Raw genomic sequence first — 11,362 nt, 5'->3', positions numbered from 1 at the left:
ATCCAAAAAAAATGCGTCAAATGAAACGAATTCAGTACGGGGTATGGTCGAAGCGCCATCTCACGAAATATATTATCAACATTGAGGCAAGACGAGAGCATGACGATAGTTGTCATTCCAACCCGTCACATGGCATTGATACAGAATCACACTTATTGCAACATTTGACACTACTAGAGACATCTGCTATACTTTTGGGAACTAAATATAAAGTCACGCTACTCAAAATGGCGATTGCGGGTCCTATAGGTTAGTCCATGGTTAAATGAAATGATTCTAATGTTTCAACGTAAAAAATAATTAGGAGTGTACAAATACCTTGGCATCTAAATGTATAAAGATATTAGGTTACGGGAAAAATAACCCCTGTTAAAGGAATGGGTCGCCCTTAAATAAATACGTAATAGTTAAAATGGCCGATCACGAGCTTAATTGCAACCCCCCTCGTGAGGTCGGCGGAGTGACCTCTGCTTCCGCGTGTTTCCACAGACGGCACAGGCGTAGCAGTTTTTACTAACGGAGTGGCAAGTGGCCTAGTAAACTACGGAAAACTATTTATACAGTACATATGGTACTACTTTACCGCACTAGTACGCTAATTAGCACATTACGTGACCATGTCAAAAATTTAAAGTATGTAAAACGTTGTACATGACAGGTGCGAAAAGGTAACGGTAACTCATTCAGTACTCTCAGTAGGTAGGTATGGTATCTCGAAATGTTTTAGACTTAAGTACCTACCTATATACATTTTTTTTCTTTGAAATTTATAATTAATGAATTAAATTCTTGTTTTGATATAATGAATGTCATTAAGTTGAAACATGATGGTTAGGTATATTTTATTGACGAATATGTAATAAACATGAATACATACATAACGTAAACTTGTAATAAATATATACCATTTTAAAGACAAATGATAATATTACGAACGTTAATGTATGACACAAATAACGCTACCAAAATATTTCAGCAGTATGCAAAAACTACATAAATATACTCTGAAGCAACTAAGTATGGTGCGAAGTTATTATATGTTCTTGTCTGCATTGTCTTGTATCTCCCAAGTGTTTCCCAGTCCATACATATACAAAAACACTAATTTCATTGTCTCTTTGTCTAATATCGATTACCGATAATCGATTGGATTGTGAATAATCGATACTTGGCTCTATGGATTTACGCATTGTTGTGTAATGTATTGGATAATAACAGAGTTGGAAGGAAATTACTGTGAAAATGGACTGTTCTAATGTCCGACGATATGTTGATTTTTCTCATAGGGTTATAGTGTATCATTCAATTGTGTGGGCGCATTCGGAACACGACTGATTCAAGCAAACATTATTATAGGCAATTAGGCCAAATTTCATGCGTTATAGGGGGACAGAGTGAAGAGATCGGTTTGTCAGTGAGAATTCTGCACATAAGTACATAAGTATTGTTATCTATTGTGTTTAAAAGTTGACATTTGACAATTCAGTGATTAACAAATCTTATAGCATAACTGCACCATCTATTTCAGCTATCAAAATAGAGGGAGCACACGTTTTTAAGACCTCTCTTATACAATCAATAACTCTTTGATAGCCATAATCGAATAACTAGATTGTACATAATACCGCACCTCGCGTTTCGTCGCATCTGCCCGACAAATCGTGCGACAGATCGCGCGACCAGTCGGACCGGTCCGGGAGATCCGTGATGTCACGACCATGGCACACTTTGTCCACAATTCGTAATACGAGTTTACGCTAAAAGTTCAATTTGTAAACGTGGTGTTAATGAACTAAATTTTGTGTTGTTTACGTGATACTGACATTTTATACCTTACTGCATTAGTACTTATTCATAGCTTTTTTAGGGTTTTGTGGTACAGTCAACGCAATCAAACGGATCAAACCGCTTTTGATAAAACATGCCTAAGAACCACCGCTATCAAACTTGCTTTCAAATTAAAATAATACTGTATTCTATTCGGTTTGGTTTAAGAGCTACGATGTCAGACAGACACACACATACACAGTCACACACTCAGCGTTCCAACTTATAACGCCCCTCTTTTTGCGTCAGGGATTAAAAAATAAACAAAACGCCTCAACCATAAAAAACATTCTACCTTGACAGAACCAATATGTTAGTAAGTTCAACGTATTTTGACAGTCATAATCATAACAAATCTATAGTTCAATTTTAAAAACCTTCAACTTTATGACTTGATTAGCTAGCCTTCGTATGTATGTTAATTAGGTAATATAATATCGTATGACTTCATATTAGTACGTTCAGCCTAAAAGTAGCCGGTCAAGGAGGTACCTATACATAAACACTGTTATTTTGTATTGTTTAGATGGTATTTAGGTATATGGTTTTAGATCTATTTTAAAATGTTTACGGCGGTAAATCTAATGGTAAGAGACCAACAACAATTAAATAGAACGGTACGTGATAATTTGTCAAGACATTTGGGCTATATGAAAATGATATATGAATATAATATCAAAACGTTAATGTTTTAACATCTAAACAACACTGCCCAAGCATGCATGATAGCAATTGGAAAAAATATTCAATCGTTTTTAGGGTTCCGTACCCAAAGGGTAAAAACGGGACCCTATTACTAAGATTCCGCTGTCCATCCGTCCGTCCGTCCGTCTGTCACCAGACGCTGTATCTCACGAACCGTGATAGCTAGACAGTTGAAATTTTCACAGATGATGTATTTCTGTTGCCGCTATAACAACAAATACTAAAACAGAATAAAATATAGATTTAAGTGGGGCTCCCATACAACAAACGTGATTTTTGACCGAAGTTAAGCAACGTCGGGCGGGGTCAGTACTTGGATGGGTGACCGTTTTTTTGCTTGTTTTTTGTTGATGGTACGGAACCCACCGTGCGCGAGTCCGACTCGCACTTGGCCGGTTTTTTTCCTCTTCGACTTTAATAGGGTATTTGACTACTAGTCAAATCAGTTTCTTTTTTCAAACTGTCAAAACGATTTTGCTACTATGGAATTTATATGAAACACTTTATAGTTTGATACGGGTTTTAAAATAGAAATTGTGTACAAAAATAACTGCAGTCTACGTTTCTCTATTAATCTTCTGTTGATTTATTTCATGCATGGTGTAAAATAATTTATTTTAAATACAGTCAAATACCTTATTAAGACTTTGTAGACCAAACTATAATCGCATATTATCTGTATGGAGCTCCGGATAAAACCAAAATATAAAACAAAAGACATGAACGTTACGAAAGACGAATTGTAAACCCGTGACCTTCGTATTGGTTGGACATCGATTATCAATTATCAGTAAAATACCTATTAGTTGATTAATTAATTCGGTTGAATATTATATAAAGTATTATACAAAATTGTGAGATAAATAGCAAGTATTCAGTAAGCTGCGTGGCCTACACAAGGCACTCGACTGAAAACGCTTTATGTTACGATTGTATAATATGTAGTACCTACATTACGATATACTGAATCGCGATTAGAAAGGGATTAGAAATAACAGATTTCCATACACTTACGTCAAAATCAATATGGATTGACAGCTATCTCAATCCCTTTCTAATCGCGAATCAGTAATACAAGTGCGAAAAGTAGGAAATTCGCAACAAGTGGCGATAAAGTGAATCGACACGAGTTGCGAATTACCTTTTCGCACGTGTATTGTACAACGTTTAACAGTACATATGGCCCTTTAAATTTTCGACATACGCACGTACCTATAGTGCTAGTTACCGCACTAACTGCCGTATTCGAACTTCAAGATATTCACAAGAGACGACACGTACTAGATCCATTCTAGATACGTTATAGTTTAGATTTCAACTAGTTCTCTTTTGCAGCGCGATTCGGGCAACCAATGTCACTTTTACGATAGATCGTGTTAGATATCTATTAGATGTGAATTAGATCTCTAAGTAATATCTTGTGGAAATCGTTCAAGAGTATCTCCAGAATCGCGGAAATGTCAAATTTGACAGGTTAGATCTTAAACATATCGTTATCGTATCTTGGCGATGCCTAAAAGATATCTTATAGATGTCTATTACAAAATTCGAATCGGGCCCTAAGGCGGTAAATTAGCCCCATATATACCGATTCCCGTATTCTCGTGCTAATTCTAAATTCAAACTGGTTTTCCAATGGCATGGTAAGACAGAAGACTGAAGTGTACTGTGTATGTTTTAAAGCCATTATCAATAAAGTGAACTGAACGTCATAACAATGTAGCGCTTACACAATTTTGGAGATGATTACAAGTGTCAGGAGCAATAAAATAAACGAAAAGGAGATATTATCGGTAACCGCGGCCGTCATCGTTCGATGACTGTTGTGAAGAAGGCTGTGGTACATTTCGTAATTTCTACAGTGGTACAGTTGGTAGCAATATAAAAAAGAATCGCCTGATGGTAAGCGATTATCGTCGCCCATGGACATGCAACATCGGGTTGTAAGTGCGTTTAAGATAAGAGTCCGGATTTTAGCGAATTATTTATAATCTGTAAATTTTGTAACATTGAAATAGATTAATATACCTACACATTGTATTAGCGATTAACATGTTTTTTAAATCGTTTTTCTCATTTAAAAACCTAATCTTGTCCCAAAATAAAAATAAAATCCGTTTTCTCAGGCCGTTTTTACAAAACTATACCTATAAACATAGTTTTGTTTTGTAAAAACAGTTTATTTTTAAGAATATAATTTTAAGTATTTGTAAATAGATATCTCGTCACTATATTTAAGTTATAAATTTAATACTTACACGGCTGCCTAAGCTGACTTCTTTTTTAACGACTTCCAATTCTTGTTCATTATAATCAAATAATCACTTTTCTCATTCTGTCGGTTTATTATGGTAGGTTTTGAGTTTTGAGTGCAACTGTACCGAAAGTTGACCGTCAGCTCTGACGGGTGCTTCAGAATGAAAATAAGTGCCCGTCCTAAGTGTTTTCTCAATCAGTAATATCCTCCATAATTATACACTATATTATTTTCACCTCAGCAGCTCGATCAAGGGTACTTTGCTACTTAAAAACAGTGAGCAAAATCGGACTTGCTACGCTCGAGAACCTATTATAGAATCTTTCGCTTGCACGGGACTCAAAATAAGCACTCGAAAAAATATCAAACTTTGCTCTCTTGTTCTACAAATAACTATTTATTACGCTTAGGTACATGAAAAATTATAAGTGGCATCGCATCATTGGCATCTTTTCACAATAATAGCTTTATAATTAATTAACGATTAAAAACCGAAGGTATGCAAATTTTTGACAAAATAATTGACAATAATGATTCTTCAAGGTTCTGCACCACATCCTTTGTTCTTGACCTTTGTCTCATCATAACGTCAAATCTTCTCACTAGTCGAAAAAGGCAATTAATATAAATTAAGTTTTAGCCACACCCTTAGCTAAGGTAACATAAATATTTCACACAGCAAAAGATTATGTCAGCTTACTTAATGTCACAATAGAAATATTACAGTACCTTGACTTAAAACGCTAAAAAGGCGTGGTCACGACGGCTTGAGTTGAGAGGTAATAATGACGAATATACAAAACAAAAGTCAAGGTAACTAATACTAATACTTAGATATTGAGGAGCTAATATCGACTAATAAAGTACATGTCACCTGAAAAGTCCACTTAAATAACAAATTCTGTATTACTCTGTAATAACAACACGGTGCCTACATATTCACAACTAGATTATATGTCGTACCTACACGTTTATCATTGATTAGACACTGACTGAAGATTCCGATGAGTACTAGTATTCAGTTTTTTTTAATCTGTCATTGGTTCGATGTATGATGACTCTTTTTGCACTGTCCCCGAATATATTGAGAGCAATGTCTTATCAAACTCAAATCATTGTTTTCCAGAGATGCAAAATAAATTCAGCTTGAAATTTTACGTTTTGATTATTTTTTGTCAGACTTGTTAGCAGATGTAGGTTTCTATTAAGTGTAAAATTAATTTACACATTGTACTTCTATTGTGCTAATGTTATAGTATTGCCTTAAAGATTCACAACAATAGAAAAAAAAAACTGGCGTAAAAGGTCACTTGCCCTAGCAAATTACAAATTATAGCATTGCCTCTGTAAAACCATTATAAGAAAGAACTCCAACTACGCATAATTTGTTCCAAATATAGAGATCCAACGTATTCTGGTGATTTGCCAAAGTTCTCTTTGCGATGGAAATATAGGACCTTATCTCAACTATCATTAATTATGCCTCACACAAAAAGAAGATTTATTCGGTTTTTCGTAATTTTGCGGCAGCATGTGAGACTTGATATACTGACCGGCTGGTTTATTTATGGGATTATAATAGACAATGGATGAAGCTGAATTAAGCTATTAATTACTTGGTCAAAAAAGAGCTGAGTAATTTTTCTTTGTCCACCTATTCTAATAGTTTTTACTCAACTACACTAAAGACAAAACTTTAGTCATCTATTTATCACATATGGTTGGTATTATTGTGTACCTATTGCTTTTTACCATATGGTCAAAATTACTGACCCAATTTTAAAGAATGTGTCCTTAAAATTATATAATGGCGCGACTGGCATAGGACATTTTATAACGATTTTCAATAACATCCTCGTTTTTGGGAAACTATGTTCTAGTAGAGAGAGATTTTATTAAATAACCATTTTATAAAAGTTAACACTTTTTACATGCACTCTTTTATTTAAAAGAAAAATGGGATAATTTTCGGATTCGGGCATTTGAACTTGCCATCTTTCGGAATACCGGTCGGATCGACCTTAACACATTTATTGCCACCCAGCTAAACAAGTCATCCGCGCCAGGCCTCAATCTTCATATAAAGCTGTAGTACCACGATCCCGACTATCGGGTCGTCCGGCCTGGGAACGAAATCATAAAATACCCGACAGTCGGGTTCTAGGCACTGAATGTGTTAATCAACTAAGCTACCGAAGCTTACTAGAAGCTTGTGAATCTTTCCATTCATTTATTTTGTTTGCCTTATTAGGGAGGCACATTTTGTTTACTTTTTCTCAGTATAACTGTCACAAAAAAGTAAAGGTACCTAAGTATGCTCGGTTTGACGCTTGAAAAGTAGCGCAGCAGTCATCCTGGCCATGTTTCCGAGCGCTTGCGCCATAATTGCGCATGCGCAGGCGCGGCCTGTAATTAAGGGAGCGGGATGGATCTTGCCAATGTTACGTAACAAGGAAAAAAATAATAATTGGGGAACATTTTCTTACAAAACTTACTGTGTTTTTACAAGACTTATGGGGTAGGTTCTCTATTAATCTGGAATTAAATAATCATTTATTTACAAACAAGATATATTCAGTGTATTACTAAAAAAATTAAAAACTAGCTTAAATCTAAAATAGGCCCTTGAGGCATTGTACCAAGGATGCTGGATTTATAAAGCAGAAGATTTACTTGTGTGAGTATGTATTTACATGTACAAGTCTTAATTTTTTTTTTAAGTTGTAGTGTCCTACTGATGTGCAGCTGCCTCTCCTTGATCTCCACAATTCTAGTCAATGCACGACGATAGAAGAAAATTACATCGGATTAAAGCTAAGGGGACGCAACAATTCATTTTACTAAATAGCTTTGCTCGGAAAACATATAAAAACTCAAAAACGCGCGTTTTCCCAGAGATAACCCCTTCCAAAAACCCCTATATAGCAAATTTCATCGAAATCGTTAGAGCCGCTTCCGAGATCCCTAAAATATATACCTACCTACATAAATAAATATACAAGAATTGCTCGTTTACAGGTATTAGATAGATATTGTCAACGATGATGGCACTTGCGTATTAAGAGTTCCCTAATGAATTATCAGTTTTTACACTGTTTCATAATTTCAATTCGAATATTCACCACTAATACATTTCAAAATCAATTACTGGAACACACATACATAACACACGAACGTCTCCTTATCGCCGAGTAATAAGATCTAGAATTGCCCACATGATTTGACCGCAGGATCTACCATGTAATAATCAGTTAGCACAAGCCACAAGCAGAATTGCCTGACCCGACCTGACCCCAGTTTACTATGAGCCCACGACTCGGTTTTACGACTAATCGGGAGTTTATCATTTTCACTATATTTTGTATTTAAGACGGGTAATGGCTTGTCGATGTCGAATTTACGACATATAGGTATATAAACTGTCATTCAATAGAACTTGCTAACTATGTAAACAAACCGCCATACTAAAATTGACACTGAATGTCAAAATCCTAGTAACTTTTGTTTACATAGTTAGCAAGTTCTATTGAATGACACTTTAATTGGCATGCGCGAGCGATGCACTGCGATGCGACTCACATAATATAAATAATATGAAATCAAGTTATTGTTCGAATGCGACCTAGGTATAGCATTTTAGTTAAATTAACTTGTACATGTTTGTTAAAGTTAAATGTTCATTATTCAACACTGTATTTACTTTGCAAGAATAAATAACTTGTATAAGTTTTCCTCTCTAACTCTTGCAATTTTGCACCCAATTACTGAAAGGTTAGCCGGAAACCCTTATAGGGATGAGTTCGCCTTTGTGTACCTACATTTCTATGATAATATCAATTTGACATGCGTCGTCTGAAATGCTATATTTATTACTTAATATAGTGCCTACTCGATTTAAGCTCATCTACATCACTGCAAAAAATAAATTTGAAGTAATCCGATTGTCATTTTCTTTAATATTAACTCCTAATTTTTGAAAGTGGGTAGGTAAAGATGTATGTACCTATGTATGTATAGAGTACATATATTAACGCGTGTATAAACAACAAAAGAAATACTCCCGGAATTTTCTTTAAAATGTAATACAGAAAGAAGTAGCGTAAGCGTGAGCGTAAGAAAAACGTAGTTTCATCAATTTCCTGGTGAATGTACTAAAACAACTAAATAGTAAATAAACTAAGTATACTTACACATTCTAATCAAATAATAATTAAACTAAAAGCTTGTATACCTACGTAACTACACCTCACGTTGCCCAATAGTCAAAAGTGATGGGCGATCAAGTAATCACTCATGTGAGTAAACGCAGGCTATGACTTATGACCCGGCATTTGTTAAAGTGGCGGAAGTTTTGTTTTTAAAGGGTTTAAGCGTAGGTAAAATTGTTTATTTTTAACATGGGCGCTCATGCCTTTATAAAACAGTTTTTTTTTATATTATAAATGGGCTTATGGGCCACAGACTAGCCGAGGCGAAGACGTGGCCTACGATGGAGCGACCCTTGATTTGAAGGTTGCCGGGTTATATGAGCTCGGAAATATAGGGGCGTTTTTTTTAAGTTGTCCCCTACACTTTTTTTTCAAATTTGGGATTTTTTATGTTATTTCTACTCAGAATCACGAGGTCTTTCCATCCTAATAGGAGAAAAAAAGTGTCCTAAGGTTTTTATTTCCATTCAGTCACCATTTTTCATAGACTTTGTATGGCGGTCGCGAAATGGAAAGATCGAAAAATGTATGGAAATTTTGGGACACTTTTTTTCTCCTATTAGGATAGAAAGAGCTCGTGATTCTGAGTAGAAATAACATAAAAAAACCCAAATTTGAAAAAAAAGTGTAGGGGACAACTTTAAAAAAAAAACGCTTATAGACGCCGGCAAGGAATTCCATTCCAATGCGGTTGTTTTTAGGGTTCCGTACCCAAAGGGTAAAAACGGGACCTAATGTGATTTTAATGCATTTGAATTTTTGATGAAGGTACCTATGTCCGCCTAATCGTACGTTTAAGAACACTGTAACACACTTTTCTAAACATGTCATTGTTCATTTGAATGCCACTTATTCTTCGTTAATAGCTTTAAACATTCACTTTTACGATGGAAAGAAGGAAAAAGTGATGGCAATAAAGGTACATCTTACATCCATCAGTTACGTGAAATATGAATATTCATTGAAGTTGAAATATACTTAGGGTAATTTGTAGTCAGCAGGTATTAAGTATTAGAGCTCATTTAGACGGTGCGAGAACTAGCATACGAGTTTCATTACATTGCGCCATTTGATCGATCGGCTGAATTGATGTAACCTCAATGGTCCGCAATGTAACTAAAATCGCATGCGAGTTCTCGCACCGTCTAATGAGCCCTTAGGTGGCAAAAACCTTGAAAGAGTTCTTAATCGCAATGTGTAACTATAACTAATTAACTATGAATAAAATAGTAAAAACTAAAAACCTCCGAAAAATAACTAAGTAAGTACAATCTCAATAGACAAGATTTTCAATAAAAAATACCGGCCAAGTGCGATTCGGACTCGTACATTAAGTCCGATTCACGCTTGACTGCACATTTCTAATAGGTTTTCCTGTCATCTGTAGGTTAAGAACTATTTTGTGTATTTTTCAAAATAGTTGTACCCAGTAGTTTCGGAGATAAAGGGGGGAGGGAGGGAATGGTCGGACAGACAGGCAGACAGACGCACGAGTGATCCTATAAGGGTTCCGCTTTTTCCTTTTGAGGTAGGTACTTTTTTCTTATTGTAGTTGTGTATGTTTGAGATAAAATTGACGATAAACCTATTGACGATGCAAAAAACGATCCAACAGATCCTACTTGAATAAATTTATTTATCTTTATCTTAAAATCCGCACTCAAGTCGGATTTTCATCCATTGTCGAGCTGTATCATTGTTTTAGGTTATATGTAAACTATATGTGTCCTAAATTTTACTAATCGGGTTTTTTGTGAAGGAAGACAAACATCCAATTTATAATCCAAATGAACAAACTTTAACATATATAGGTCGTAATTTTAAAAGGATTGAAAATCGTAGAATCAGAATTATACCTATAAACAATCAAATGCGGCCAACACATCAAAATACAAACATCAAGTCATAAGAATCTCTAAAGTATATATTAAATTAAACGATCACGATTTTGTTTGCAAACAGTTATTAAACAAAAATACTAGGTACTAATTACTATAATTCTTTAACGGCAATGCATGATTTCGACTTAATTACTAAAGCTCTTATTTTAAACATAACTAGATTTGAAAAGCTTCCTTAACAACCTCGTAATAGGGTTTATATTTCAAAAACACGCTATCGATAAAGTGTTAAGATTTAGATTTCTGGTTCTTCAAAGTGTGTCAGGTGGTATTGGTGGTAATAATAGTGGGTTATGGGTTATTGATATGTTATCTTTACCAATATCAGTGTCATTATTATGGCGATTAAAATTAATTGGTGATGGACGGTTGAGTGTTATAGTACTTATGAAGTATCAAAACGGCACGATTAGCTGAAGATTTAATCGAGACCATACCGATTCGTTGTAAATAAATGTTTAATG

This window comes from Cydia amplana, chromosome 15, assembly GCF_948474715.1.
Source record: "Cydia amplana chromosome 15, ilCydAmpl1.1, whole genome shotgun sequence".
Lineage (NCBI taxonomy): Eukaryota > Metazoa > Arthropoda > Insecta > Lepidoptera > Tortricidae > Cydia > Cydia amplana.
The sequence above is the reverse complement of the archived record's forward strand: the minus strand, read 5'-3'. Positions refer to the sequence as shown.